Consider the following 15,994-nt stretch of genomic DNA (forward strand, 5'->3'; position numbering starts at 1 on the left):
TTGATTAAAAAAAGAAAGAAGAAAATCAAATTACCAATATCAAAAATGAAAAGGGTGAATTCACCTCCAATAAAGAGGAAATTAAAACAATAATTAGGAATTACTTTGCCCAATTGTATGCTCATAAATTTGACAGCCTTAGGGAAATGGATGAATATTTCTAAAAATATAGGCTCAGGTTAACAGAAGAGGAAGTAAAATTTCTAAATAACCTCATCTCAGGAAAAGAAATTGAGCAAGCCATCAATGAACTCTCTAGGAAAAAATCTCCAGGGCCAGATCTTTTTAAATGTGAATGGTAAAAACAATTAGAGAACAATTAATTCTTATACTTCATAGCCTATTTGGGAAAATATGTGAAGGAGTCCTATAAAATTCTTTTTATGACACAAATATGGTGCTAGTATCTAAATCAGGAAGAGTCAAAACAGAGAAAGAAAACTATTGACCAATTTCCCTAGTGAATATTGATGGAAAAATTTTAAATACAATATTAGCAAAAAGATTGCTGCAATTTATTGGGAGAATAATACACTATGACCAGGTAGGATTTATTTCAGAAATGCAAGGCTGGTTCAATATTAGTCAAACTGTCAGTATAATTGATCATATCAACAACAAAACTAGCAGAAACCATATGATCATCTCTGTAGATGCAGAATAAGCCATGACAATATACAACACCCATTCCTATTAGAAACGCTAGAAAGCATAGGAATAAATGGAGCCTTCCTTAAAATTATAAATAGCATCTACCTAAAACCATCAAAAAGTGTTATTTGTAATAGGGATAAGCTAGATGTATTCCCTATAATATCAGGGGTGAAATAAAGTTGTCCATTATTTCCCCTATTATTAAATTTGGTACTAGAAATGTTAGCTGTAGTAATAAGTAAAGAAAAAGAAATTGAAGGAATTAGAATAGGCAAAGAAGAAACTAAATTATCACTTTTTGCAGATGATATGATGAGAATCGTAGAAAAACAAGTAAAAGACTATTTCAAATAATAAACAACCTTAGAAAAGTTGCAGCATATAAAACAAACCCACATAAATCCTCAGCATTCCTGTACATCACTAACAAAGCCAACAAGAGAAAGAAAGAGAAATTCCACTTAAAGTTACTGAAAACACTATAAAATATTTGAGAGTATACCTGCCAAGACAAACCCAGGGCCTATGTCAACACAATTATGAAATACTTTTCACACAAATAAAGTCAGATCCAAATAAATGGAAAAAAATATCAGTTGCTCACGCCTAGGCAGAGCTAAAATAATAAAACTGAGAATTTTACCTAAATTATTTATTCAGCACCATACCAATTGAACTACCAAAAATTATTTTATAAAGCTGGATAAAATAATAATCAAATTCATCTGGAAGAACAAGAGGTCTAGAATATCTAGAGTATTAATGAAAAGAAATGCTAGGGAAGGTGTCCTAGCCATACTAGATATTAAATTGTACTATAAACAGCAGTCATCAAAACTGCTTGGTACTGGCTAAGAAACAGAGTGGTGGATCAGTGGAATAGGTTAGGTACAGAACTCACAGTAGTCAATGACTACAGTAATCTACTCTTTGATAAACCCAAAGAATCCAGTTTCTGGCCTAAGAATTCACTATTTCATAACAACTGCTGGGAAAATTGGAAAATGGTAAGGCAGAAACTGGGCATAGACCAATGTCTTATACCATATGCCAAAATAAAGTCAAAATGGGTTCATGATTTAGGAATAAAGGCTGATATTATAAGCAATTTGGGAAAGCAAAAAATAGTTTACTTATCAGATTTATGAGAAAGCAAAGAATTCATGACACAACAAGAGACAGAGAGCATTACAAAATGCAAAATGGATATTTTTGATTATGTTAAACTGAAAAGTTTATATAAACAAAGACAATGAAACAAAGATTAGGAGGGAAGCAGAAAATTGGGAGAAAATCTTTACAACTAGTATCTCTGACAAAGGCCTCATCTCTAAAATATTCAGGGAACTGAGCCAAATTTATAGGAGTACATGTCATTCCCCAATTGAGAAATGGTCACAGGATAGGAACAGACAGTTTTCAGAGGAAGAAATTAAAAATATCTACAGACATATGAAGAAATGCTCTAAATCACTACTCATTAGAGAAATGCAAATCAAAACAACTCTAAGGTACCACATGTCTCCTGTCAGATTGGCTAAAATGACAAAACAGGAAAATGACAAATGCTGAAGAGGATGTGGGAAAATTGGAACAATGTTACATTGCTGGTGGAGTTGTGAACTGATCCAGCCATTCTGGAGAGCAATTTAGAACTATTACAAAAGGGCTATAAAAATGTTCATACCCTTTGACCCAGCAATACCACTTTTAGGGCTGTATCTCAAAGAGATCACACAAGTGGGAAAAGGACCAGTATGTACGAAAATATTTGTACTGGCTCTTTTTGTAGTAGCAAAGAATTGGAAATCAAGGGGATGCCCGTCAATTGTAGAATGACTGAGCAAGTTTTGGTACATGATTGTAATGGAATACTATTGTGCTATAAGAAATATGGAAGGTATGGACTTCATAATAACCTGGAAAATCCTACACGATGTAATGCCGAGTGAGTGAACAGAACTAGAACATTATACACAACCACAGATATATGGATTCTGTGATGACTAACCTTGATTGACTTCACTCTTCTCAGCAATACAAGGTTCAAAGACAACTCCAAAGGACTCATGATGGAGAGAGCTATGTATATCCAGAGAAAGAACTATGGAGTCTGAATGCATATTGAGGCAAACTATTTGCTCTTTTTTTTTCTCTTTTGTTTTTGTTTTTGCTTTCTTTGGCTTTGTTTCTTCTCAAGATTCATTTCATTGGTCATAATTGTTCTTTACAACTTGACTATTGTCTAAATAAGTTTAATGCAAAGTTATATGTAGAAGATCTATCGGGTTCCATGCTGTCTTGGGGAGGGAGGGGGTTTGGGGGAAAGAAAATCTGGAACTCAAAAATCATGCAGAACTGAGTGTCGTAAACTAAATATAAGAAATCTTAATTGAAAAAAAAGAAAAGAAAAGAAAATTGTGGCATTGTGGCCGGCCCATAGGAGTTGAGTTCTCTGAAGCAGAGTTTGAATGTTTGGCAGTTTAGTTCCAGTAATGACCTCAGTGTCTGGTACCTTATCCTGTCAGGTTATCTTCAGAATCTTCCTAAGACAATTCAAATGGAAGTGATTGGAAGGGATGGAAATGAGCAGGAAGCTTTCAGAAAACCCTAGGAAGAATTTTGTTAACTCTTGCAAAGTGAAATTAGCAGAACTAGAACAGTATGCATGGTAACAGCAACTGTGAATGACTTAGCTTCTCTGTTCAAGCCAATGTAATTCAAAAAGTCGCATGATGAAAAATGCTACCTCCCACTAGAGAGAGAACTAATGAACTCTGAATGATGATTGAAACATACTATTTTTACTCTTTATTTTTATTTTTTTTTATTTATTTTCTTTTGCAGCATGGCTAATATAGAAATATATCTTGTATGACTTTAAATGTATAATCGATATCAAATTCTTTGCCTTTTCAGGGAGGGGAGAAGGAGGGAGAGAATTTGGAATTCATATTTTTAAAATCTTAATTTTCTACATGTAATTGGTAATTATTTAATGAAATAAATAAAAATAATTTAAAAAAAGAAAATAACAGTGGCACCAGTATAAAAAATAAACATAAAATTGAAATATTAGCAATATTGTTCTCTGGGATATAATGAAACATTCCATATATTTATGAACAGTGAATTAATGAGAGAATAGGCTAGTCTATATTCTCTTTGCGGGGCAGGGGTATGCAACAGTATAGACAAAATGCTTATACAAAAGGCCCTATCAGGTTAGACTCTTGATTCACAGAATGCATCACACTCCTTTTATATAAAAGACTAGATGAAACAGAGATTTTTAAATTGAATATGAAGATGAATAATCCCATGAAGGTCAGCCCTATCCTTAAACAAGGAGGAAAAGGTCCCCTCTTGTAATCTGAAGGACACATACAAATCCTCATGTCTCCAAATATCTTTTCCACATATCTTTTTGATGGCAGAAAAGCCGGAATTCAAACTTGTGGGTTCAAAATATCATAAATTCAGAGCTGAAACAAACTTTTAAAGGTCATATTGTTCACTTCACCTTTCAGATGAGGAAGATGAGGCTCAAACAGGGGAAGCGTATTAACCATGATTCAGTAGCTATCTAAATAATGAAGCCTTTATCAAGAACCAGTGTTTCTTGTTCCCTATATGGATAGCTTCTTTTTCTTTTCAGCTGAAGCATTGTAGGGCACTGTATCTTCTTTTAATACCCCAGTTCTCCTGGTAGGGATGTGTCAATGTCAGTCACCTGTGAATATGAAAAAGCAGCTGCTTTGGATTTATATTTCACCAAAATGACCCACAGGAAAAAAAAACTAATCAATTTTTTTTATCAGTTTTATAATTCAGTTTCTACGAACATATCTTGGGAATGGTGATTCACAATAGATAAATAGATAGATAGATAGATAGATAGATAGATAGATAGATAGATAGATAGATAGATAGATAGAAATGTGAAAAGAACATATTAGAATCAGAAAGCCTTTCTTATAATCTTCACTCGATCAGCAAATTACTAAAGAACTTTTTTCGAATCAATTAACTTATCTGTCACATTTTCTTGTGCCAGGGACCTTGTCTAACCCTGGCCCAAAAGAGATAGGTGTCCGCTGAGGACTTACACACTGCTACTAATTGCCTAGTTGTAAGTGGACACTGCCATAGCGTTCCTACTTAATTCAGAAGATGTGTCTAGAACTATGATTTCATTGGTGTAGGAAACTCCCTGGGGAAACTTCATTTACCAATGTAAATCAGCAACTTTTCTTTTTTTATGATGCCAGTTTAAATAGATTTTATTCTCCAGGACTAGAATTGAATTTCCCCTTGTTTACAGTACTGATAAAGTGCAATGTTGTTCACTTCACTCCCTCTGCACATATACAAGTACTCAGAATGCCCAGATTTACACAGTAGTTTAAAGGTTACTTTTAAACAGCTACTGCCTTGGCTACAAATTTGAGTCCTTCAATTTTTGGAAAGCTGCATCAAATGCTCTTTCTTCTGGTGTGTTTAGTTGACCTTTTCAATGGTGGGTCCAGAAGAAGCACCTCCAGATGGAGCTGCTCCACCCCCTGGGAACCCACTAGGCATGCCTCCTGTCATGCCCCCTGCAGTCTGGTACAGCTTAGTAATGATGGTGTTGCAGACCTTCTCCAATTCTTTCTGCTGATGCTTAAATTCTTCCTTCTCAGCAGTCTGGTTCTTATCCAGCCAGTTGATTATTCAATTACATTTGTCAAGGATCTTCTGTTCGTCTTCATCCCCAATCTTGCCTTGCAGTTTTTCATCCTTTATGGTGGCCTTCATGTTGAAAGCATAGGATTCAAGAGAATTCTTGGAAGATACCTTGTCTCTCTGCTTCTCATCCTCAGCCTTGTACTTCTCAGCCTCCTGGACCATACACTCAATGTCTTCTTTGCTCAGACATCCTTTGTCATTGGTGATGGTGATCTTGTTCTCCTTGCCTGTGCTCTTATGCATAGAAGAAACATTGAGGATGCCATTTGCATCAATGTCAAATGTTATTTCAATCTGAGGAACACCCCTGGGTGCTGGGGAAATTCCTGTGAGCTCAAATTTACCAAGCAGGTTGTTATCCTTTGTCATTGCTCTCTCACCTTCATAAACCTGAATGAGCACACCAGGCTGGTTGTCTGAGTAGGTGTTAAAGGTCTGTGTTTGCTTGGTGGGGATGGTGGTATTACATTTGATCAGAACAGTCATAACTCCACCAGCAGTTTCAATTCCAAGGGAATGACATCCAACAGCAGCAAGTCCGGCACATTTTCAGCTTTATCTCCAGACAAAATGGCAGCCTGGACAGCTGCTCCATAAGCAACAGCCTTATCAGGATTGATACAATTGTTGAGGTCTTTGCCATTGAAGAAATCTTGCAGAAGCTTCTGGATTTTGGGGATTTGAGTAGAACCCCCCACCAGGATGATGTGTGAATCTGTGATTTATCTAGCTTAGCATCTCTTAAGGCCTTTTCCACAGAGTCCAGTGTGCCATGCAAGAGATCAGAAGTCAGCTCTTCGAAATGGGTTCAGGTGTTTGAAGTATAAAAGTTGATACCTTCATAGAGGGAGTCAATCTCAGTACTGGCCTGGGTACTGGAAGAGAGGGTATGCTTAGCACGTTCTCAAGCAGTGCAAAGATGGCAAATGGCCCTCTTGTTCTCACTGTTGTCCTTCTTGTGTTTTCGCTTGAACTCGGCAATGAAATGGTTGACCATTCCATTATCATAGTCCTCTCCACCCAAGTGGGTGTCCCCAGCTGTGGACTTGACCTCAAAGATGCCATCTTCAATGGTAAGAATGGAGACATCAAAAGTACCACCTCCAAGGTCAAAGATCAACACATTTCTCTTGGCACCAACCTTTTTGTCCAAGCCATAAGCAATAGCAGCAGCAGTTGGCTCATTGATGATCTGGAGCACATTGAGACCTGCGATGGTTCCAGCATCTTTGGTGGCCTGGTGTTGGGATCATTGAAATAGGCTGGTACTGTGACCACAGCATTTGTGACAGTCTTCCCAAGGTAAGCTTCAGCAATTTCTTTCATCTTGGTCAGGAACATAGAAGATACTTCTTCTGGATAGAAACTTTTGGTCTCCCCTTTCTAGTCCACTGGGACCTTAGGCCTGCCTGCATCATTCACCACCATGAAAGGCCAATGTTTCATGTCTGACTGTGCAACTGCATTATCAAATCTGCCACCAATCAGACATTTGGCATCCAAAACTGTGTTGGTGGGGTTCATTGCTACTTGACTCTTTGCAGCATCACCAAATAATGTTCAGTGTCGGTGAAGGCAACGTAGCTTGGGGTGGTCCTGTTTCCTTGGTCATTAGCAATGATCTCCACTTTCCTGTGTTGGAAGACTCCCACACAGGAGTAAGTGGTGCCAAGATCAATGCCAACTGTGCGTCCCTTTGACATGGTTGTTGGGGAGTCAAGGGTCATAGCTGACCACTGTGGAGGAAGAAGGGCTGCTGCTGCACTAAGTCAGCAACTTTTCTTCAAAGTATGGTCATAGAAAGTTTTCTGGCGTACTAAGAGTTTAAGTAACTTGCCAACAGTTATCTAGACATGATGTTTCTGGGGCATGACCTAAACCCAGATTTTTCTGGCATTAAAAGAGGCTACCTTTGTATCTACCGCAACAGGCTGCCTCTCAATTCAAAAGACATAGCCCTATTTTCCAGGAGATAAAATAATAATTCTTGAGTTACATTAGTACTAAGTTTGGGACACACAGATGCGTATCCTCTAACAATCAGAGAACCTCAGAGAGACATTAGAAATTATTGAATAAGCCTGGGGAATTTGAGCCTCATCAAATAAGATGGTTCATGCTCTAAAGGAACTTGAGGGGATTAGAGAAAGTTTGTTTTTTTTTAAAGTGGTCTCTGAGTTGAATGTTGAAAGAAGATAAGGATTCTGAGAGTCAAAGAGGAAGGACTATAATTCAGTCATAGGTGACAATTTATACAAAGGACAGAGGAAGAAGAAGGCATGTCAAGATTTTGGAATAGTAATTTCTACCTGACCTGCTGTTTCTACCTATCTTTTACTTCACCCTCTGGTCTTTGATTGCCTTGGCCTCTGACAGGAGTTGCTCTTCGTGAACTTAATCCTGTTTGATTTTGACTAGTTCTAAATCACTTATCTGCTCAGTTCCATATTCACCCCACTCTTAATAGATACTCCACTTCTGCCTCTTTTTCCTACTTCTAATCACTTTCCTTTGATTACTGCTTACGTTGCCTCCAGTCTTTGTTGAGGTCACCAATCATACCACAACCTCAAAAACCCATGGGAGTAGAAACATTGAAATTTTAGCTAGGAAAGAGTTGAAAAAGCAGGAAGATTATTTAGGAATACCAAATAATTTGGAAAAGAAAGTCATGTTAATATAAAATGTTAATGTAGAGATGACAATAATTTCAGTAATCTTTCCTTTGGATAGCGTCATAAATAAGGAAATAAAGAGGTGTAAAGGTAAGGTTGGGAAACAAACAATAAAACTTTTTACTGATGATAATATGGAAGATAATATTGGAATATATGCCTGAAAAAAAAGTTTTGAGGCCCAGAACCAAAGCACTAGATCAAGACTAGTATGATTTTTTTCTATGGTTGATATAAAAATGGAATTGTAATTATTTTTCATAGTATTTGAGTCAAGACTATGTGAGAAAGGTACAGAATTGTGTCAGAACTAAAGATTACCACCCCCTGCCAAGGCACTAGGAAGCTTACACTGCACTTCAGATCAAAATCTACTGAATCTTTGGCTATAACTAAAATTATTTTAGGGATCTTATTGATGGAACTCTTGACCTATCCCTAATTCATTTTTCTTATTCCTGTCAGGCCAGATTTTCTAAAACATTCATCATCCATTGTGTTGCTTGGGAACCTATTATGATGCTGCAATGCCTTTGATGGAGATAACAGATTTAGAATACTCCATCTTTCTACCTTGCAATCTGAATTCATACAAGTTACAACCTGTCTGGAATAAATTTCATCCTTACCTTTGCCTTTCAAAATGCTTTTCTTCCAGGACCAACTCAGATGTGACCGCATGCAAGTAGTCTTCTCTCCTCCTCCATTAGCCGTTGCTCCTTTGTCTATTCAAACATTCATGTATTTATCAATACTCTCAGGCTAGACTCTTCACTCTCCCTTTTATGGACCCCATTCATATTTTTTTTCCACTGTTCCTGCATGCAGGAATTTCTTGCTAACTGCTTTGTCCATATAAATCCTTCCCAGACTGCAAGGCCATATTCTTCGATATCTTTGTCCCTATGTCAATTTGTCTCTTGGCTTCCATTTGTGCCAATAGACCATGATATACAGTGTAGCCTTTATCAATCAACTGATAATATTGATAGAGCCTCTAACATGTACAAGAATCAGTAATATACTCAAGGCCCCTCCCTATCTTTTGAGTCAACTTACCTATCATTCCCTGATCTTACCCTTCAGTCTAGTGACACTAGACTCCTTGTTGTTCCTTGAATAAGACACTAGTTTTCCTGACTCCATGAATTTTTAATGGCTGTGCCCCCATGCTTGAAATCCTTTCCCTCAATCCTTCCACTGCTCAGCTTCCTTGAAGTCTCAGGTAAAATACGGTTTCCTGCTCATGATTCTTCTTTGATCATCTCTAATTTATCGTATGTGCACATACACAAAAATGCAAATTTATATACATATATATATATGCATCTATAATAAAGAGGTGTATATGTATATAATGTGTATCACTTGCAATTTTATTCCTCCCCAACAAGATTGTAAGCTTGGGGGTTGGAGGTCTATTATTATGCCATTTTTTGTATCATTAAAGCTTAGCACACATCTCATCACATAGTACATGCCTAATAATGCTTGTTTACTGGAATGGATTGAAGAGAGGACTGGAAAATGTAAAGGAATCCATAAGACATGCTCTTTACTATCACTTAATTATATATTACATTATATGTTTGTGACCCTGGGCAAATTACTTAACTTCTATTGGCCTCAGTTTCCTCATCTATAAAAAGAGGATAATAATAGCACCTGCCTCCCAGGGCTGTTGCGCATATCAGATGAGAAAATAATTGTAAAGTACTTAGCGTGGTATCTGGCACATAGTAAGTGCTATATGAATGTTGGCAATTATGCTTATAATTATACTTATTATTATTGTTATTCCTCCCATGTATGCTAGCCTTATCTACCCTTGTCTCCCCTCCTTAAAGTCAAGGACCTCAGATCATTCTGTGTGACTTGATCATTTAGTAGATGCTCAAGAAAAACCTTTTTTTCCATGATCATTTGACTGAGTAAATGAATTTTTTTTTCTTCAAGAGCTGATTAGAAAAGTTTCTTTGGTTTGCTATTTTAGCAACAGCAGTCTACGACATGTCATAAATTCTCTATGGCAAATTTTCTTTGCCAGTGGGCTTGGTTCCCCTCATGTAGACACTGTCTCAGTATTCAGTAAAGAATCCTGTAATTGGTGAGTGTCCCTAAGATGAAATTAAATCACTTAGGAACACTATTATATAGGGCAACTCCTCTGATTTGCAGCGCATTTCTGGCAACATTTTCTTAACATATCATCTATCTTCATTTTCTGAGACTTATGAGAATACTCTCTGCAGTCAGATATTCATTTTAATTTCATAGGTACCATAAAAAAAGTTCTGTACAAAGTATTAGACTTTAAAAGTACCATGTGGAAGATTGACTCATTTAGTGGCCATAATAGAAGAGGGAAGAAGCCTGAAGTGAACAAAGCACTGCCATGCAGCAGGAAGTGTAGGCCAGCAAAATCCAATTTCCTTCAGTAAATTACTGTGTGCAGATAACAGCAAACAGGTCGTTTAAACAGACTAGATGAGTCATTTATCCATTGTTCAGAGTTAGCAAAATGCATTGCACTGAAGGAACATCTTGGCTATTGACACAATTAAGTGAGTGTCTCATTTATCAGGAGCTCACTAGTTTGAGAGAACTCGTTTAGAAAGTTCCTCCCAAATAATTGTAGGGAAGGTACTTCTAGGACAAAAGGAGAAGAAACAAGTGACCCACTCATACCAAGAGCTCCTTAACATGAATGCAGAATCAATCAGTTCATCATTATTTCTGGAGTATTTTTGGCACTTTGGGAGCTGCAAAAGTCTGACCTCAAGAAGCTTACAATCTAGTTGAAAAGGCAACATTAGCACAAATGAAACAATCATAGAACAAATAAGGTATATTGAATACATGGAATGGGAAATAATTGAGAAAAGGGATTAAGCAGAAGTTGGCGTATTAAGAGAAAATGTCATAGAAGATGTGGAACTGAAACTGAGCTCTGAAAAAATGTGTATATGTATACACATATACCTATATAGAATACACATATGTGTATATATATGTATGTACATATATATGTGTATGTATGTATGCACATATGTAAAATTTAGAGGGCCAGATGGGAATAAGTAAAATATTCCAAGTGCAGAGTTGGGGAAGGGAAGTGGTGACATAAACAAGGAGCAGAGATGATGAGCATAGGCTCTTCATGAAACAGCCAGATATCCCACAACCAAGAAGTAGAACATTGACCTACTGCTAATGGAGTAAAGTGTGTATGGTATTTCAGTCTATTTGGCCCTGAATCTGAGCACTACACTTAATACCTGAGTAATTAGGGGCAAGTCACTTCATAGATGTATCTTAGTTTCTTTATCTGTAAAAGTGAAGATTGGACTGGATAATCTTTAACATCTTTTATTATTCTAAATCTGTAATTGGACCTTATAACTGTAGAATGCTTTAAAATTTTCAACACGCTTTCCTCATGACAAAAATATGAGGGAATTAGTATGGGTAATAATATTTTGATTTTCCATAGGAAAAAAAACTGAGTCTTTGAGAGGTTGACTGAGTACATAGCCGGCGTATGGCTGAGCAAGAATTTGAAAATAGGTATCCTGAGTCCAAACAGAGCGCTCTGAGAAGGAGGGCATTCAATGGGATAGCACTCTATAGGTACATCTAATAACAATGAGTGAGTTAGTGCCAATATCAGGAGATTAGTTCTGCTTATGGTGCATATAGGGTGTTAAAAGAAGACTAGTTCACCTGGTGTGAAGGCTGCTCTCCACCTTTGTGTCTACCTGCCACACAAATCTCACCTGTGGCTCCAAGAAACTATAGCATGTGTAATGACCACATTCTGGTAAAACTGTTTTGGCATACGGACTAAACCAGGTTAAGGGTAACTAGCAGGCCTCAGATCTGTCAGTGAGTTAGGGGAGTGTCTACCTCAAGCATCTAAAGACTTCCCCAGTGGAATAGGTTTGATTTGATGAAAATGATGGGGAAATTAAGAAGTTATAAAATGAAAAACTAGAACTCCGTAGAGTAGACCAGTAGGATATACTTCACCAATCTCTACGAACACGATCTATCAAAAGCAAAGTGCAAGAGAAGCTTAGAGAAATGTGGGATTCTGGACTAAGTAAGATGCCAGAAGAAATTCAATTTTATGCTGACAGTAACAATCCATGGACTTTTATGATACCTTGAAGGCTATTTGTGGGCCAAAGACCTATGGTGCATCTCACCTACTCAGTGTTAATGGAGCCGCATTGATTAGTGATAGGAATACAATCCTGGAGAGATTGGCTGAACAATTTGGTAATGTTATCAACAGATCATCTTCAACCAATGCTGAATCTACTGACTGTATATCTCAGATCAAAGTCAATCCTTCTCTAGCTGAATTTTCAACTGAAAAAAAAAAGGATTTTGAATGCCATTAGGCTCTTCTCATATGGCAAAGTGCCTGGTGCTGATTCTATTCCAACACAAATTTATAAGGCAGGAGGTCCACTGCTCATACAAAAACCTGACTGAAGTCATCTGTTTGATATGGCAAGTGATGATTATCCCCCAGGAGTTCAAGGATGCTTTCACTGCCCATCTCTGTAAAAGTAAAGGAAATATTGTCCTGTGACAATTATGGGGAAGAGGTTGTCTCTCTTCTAATCATTGCTGGCAAAATTATTGTCAGAGTTCTTTTTAGTATGCTGATCTTTCACCTAGAAGGTGATCATCTCCATGAAAGTCCATGTTGGGTTTCAGATATGGTGGAGGAAGAGTTGATGTGATGTTTGTTGCTGACAACTCCAGAAGAAATGCCAGAAGCAGAACAGAAGTCAATAGACAATGTTCATCAATCTGGCCAAAGCCAAGGATACTGCCAACAATTATGGATTATGAAAGATTATGGAAAATTTAGTTGCCTGGAGAAGATCATCAGTATTGTACCAGTTTCATGACAACATGCTTGTATGAATTCTGATTAATGGATGATGCTCTTTGCTCTTATGCTTTCCCAATCACCAATGGAAAGAATTAAGGCTGTGTGCTTGCTTCCATGCATTTTAGCATTATACTTTCAACGATATTGTTGAACACCTTCAACATGGACAAAAGGTATCAAGGTCAGCTATAGCACTGATGATAAATTATTTAACTTGTAAAGGCTACAAGCCAAGACAAAAGTGGAGAGAGTATTGGTGAGCAACTTTTTGTTTACAGATGCAACCTGAGGCAAATGCAAAAGAGTATTAATTCTCTGCCACTTGTGCTAATTTTAGCCTGATAATTAACACAAAAACCAAAAACAAAAAATCAAGTTCTCTAGCAGCCAGCACTGCACCATGTATTCTTGGAAACATTGGTCTTAGCAAATGGAAAAATTTTGAATGCTATCGATAAGTTTACTTAACTTCATAGTATAATTTCCAAGGATTTACACATAGAAAATGAGGTTTATGCACAATTTCCAGAGCTTGCTTGATGTTTGGGAGGCCCCAAAGGAAAATGTGGGAGAGAAACAGTATTTGGCTGCCTACCAAACTGAAGAGCTGCAAAGATGTTGCATTGACCTCAATGTTGTGTGCCTGTGAAACCTGGACAATATAGGAGTGCCATGGCAGGTAACTGAATCATTTCATATCAATTGTCTTAGATTCTAAAGATTACCTGGGAAGATAAAATACTGGACATTGAGGTCCTTTCTCAAGCTGAACTGCCAAGCATTCAAACCCTAATGCAGAGGTGGCCACTGATGGCTTGGTAACATTGTTCAAATCTCAAACATTTGTTTGCCGGAAAGACTAGTTTACAGAGACCTAGAACAAAAGCAAGCACTTTCGTGGAGGTCAGAAGAAGTGATATAAAGACATTCTCCAGGTCACTGAATAACTTTGGATTTGATTCTGAAAAAGAGGAGACACTGGAACAGGACTGCTCAGCATGGTGTGCTCACATTAAAGTAAATGCTGTGCCCTAAGAGCAAAGCAGAGTTACAGAAGGTCAAAAGAAATGTGAGATGTGCAAATTTAGAGACATCTCCATTCCAAATGTTCTTAGAAACTATTTGTGCCTCACCTGTTATAGAGCTTTTTTAGTTTGTATTGACTTCATCAGCCATAGTCAGGCACACTGTACATTGACCTCAACATAGTGATGTCATTTTGGTCCTCCTCAATTATGAAGGTCAACAATCAACTTCTACTTCTGTTCATCTTGAAGAAAAGAATGAGATAAATGTCAAATCTGAGTCTCCAATAGTCCTTGCATGGTAATACATCTCCAGGAATAATGTAACTGACTCAGATCGATGTTATGAATGTGCATGTGACAGTGAATTCATATCACAGAGATTGAAACACATTAATTTAATTATCTCTGGTTGTTTCAGAATAGTCTTCTGTTATTTTTATTTTCTTACCCTTGCATTTGAGGGTCTTTCTCCTACCTGCTTAAAAAATGTGTTGTTTGTCATAGGAAGTGTTAAATTTAACCACTGTATGTCTTGGAGTTTGCACCATAGTTTCCCCCTCTCCCCAGGAGCAATCTAGATGTTTTTGGTTGGCAGTTTGTTTTCTGAATTTATACATTCTGACCAGATTTCTTGCATTATAGTGTTCAGTTTGCTTTACTTGTGTTATTCTTGGAGAATTATAATCTTCAAGTTGTCTTTCTATATCATGTTTTTTATCATTTTGCTTGTATGGAGATCATATTTTAATGATATTAATTTTTCCTTTAATTTTTATGATATTATCACTTTTTTCCCTTCTCTTCTTTAGATTCTCCTTCACTTCTGTGTATTTCATTCTCAATTCTCTATTTTTTCTTTGCTGAACCTTGCTACCTTAGATTCAAGTATTTCTATTCTGCCAATTATATCTTCTGTGAACATTATAAATTCTGCTTTTTCTGTCTTATTTGTCTTTTGAATCATCCAGTAACACTCAGCTGTGGTTCCATATTTCTTTTTGGAATCTACCAGGTACTTTCCCTCTTCCAGTACTAATTCATTTTGCTTCATCTTGCAATATTTATTTATATATCTCTGGATTCTTTTAGCTGATATGAAGGATATATTCCCTTCTCTTATTAATATCTTCCTTGTTGGTTTATCTGCTTAAGTTCAGGATATTTAATGAAGGTTTTTCTTTTTAAATTATCAAATACGCAATAGTTTTCAGTCTTTTTCCCTCTTATATTCCCCTATCACCCACTTTCTGACTAATTTCGGGGAATCAGAAATTGTGGTTTCTCTGGAGCCTAGGCCTCAAAGTCATCTTAATCCCTTCTCATAGTATATAATCCAAATTTGACAGGACCAACCAGAGGTGAGGAACCTGCAGCCTCAAGGCCACCACATGTGTCCCTCTAGGTCCTTAAGTGTGGCCCTTTTACTGAATCCAAACTTCACAGAACAAATTCCCTTAATAAAAGGATTCATTCTATAAAACTGGACTCAGTAAAAATACCACACCTAAGGACTTAGAAGGCCACAAGTGGCCTCAAGGCTGCAGGTTCCCCACTACTGACTCAGCTTATACCCTAAATGACTTCAGGAAGATAGAATTGGTATAAGATGAATTATGGGCTCTTTGCCTCAGGCTGATTTGAGTGCCACACATATGTGTGTCCTGCCCCATTTTCATTTGTTCCTCAGCTCTCCAGCTGAGCTCTGTTGCAGCACAGAGTGCTGCCTCACTGCTGTGAAACCACAATAACTTGGTGCCTTTTGCCTTCATTCACTGCTTAGAATGGTGGATGGGAGGAGCAAAGAAGTGAATTCTTTTACAAGCCTATGAGTTGGCTTGTTCATTCTTTTTGCCTGAGCATGGTGAGCAGTTGGGGAGCCATACTGAGTGAGCAAGCTTGGAATTAGAGATTAGACTTTTCTGTTGTTAATTAATTCAATTGTTACCTTTTTAGAGTTCTTGTTATGCTAGACCAAAGATGTTAAATATATGACTGCAAGC

The 15,994-nt window shown here is 37.2% G+C and overlaps 1 pseudogene; it reads right to left on the bottom strand.

Annotated features, from left to right (window-relative positions):
* Nucleotides 1–5,154: 5,154 nt before the first annotated feature.
* LOC118854379 lies at nucleotides 5,155–7,085 on the bottom strand (annotated as a pseudogene).
* Between the last annotated feature and the right edge of the window lie 8,909 nt (nucleotides 7,086–15,994).

Source organism: Trichosurus vulpecula, chromosome 1 (genome assembly GCF_011100635.1).
Source record: "Trichosurus vulpecula isolate mTriVul1 chromosome 1, mTriVul1.pri, whole genome shotgun sequence".
Classification (NCBI taxonomy): Eukaryota; Metazoa; Chordata; class Mammalia; order Diprotodontia; family Phalangeridae; genus Trichosurus; species Trichosurus vulpecula.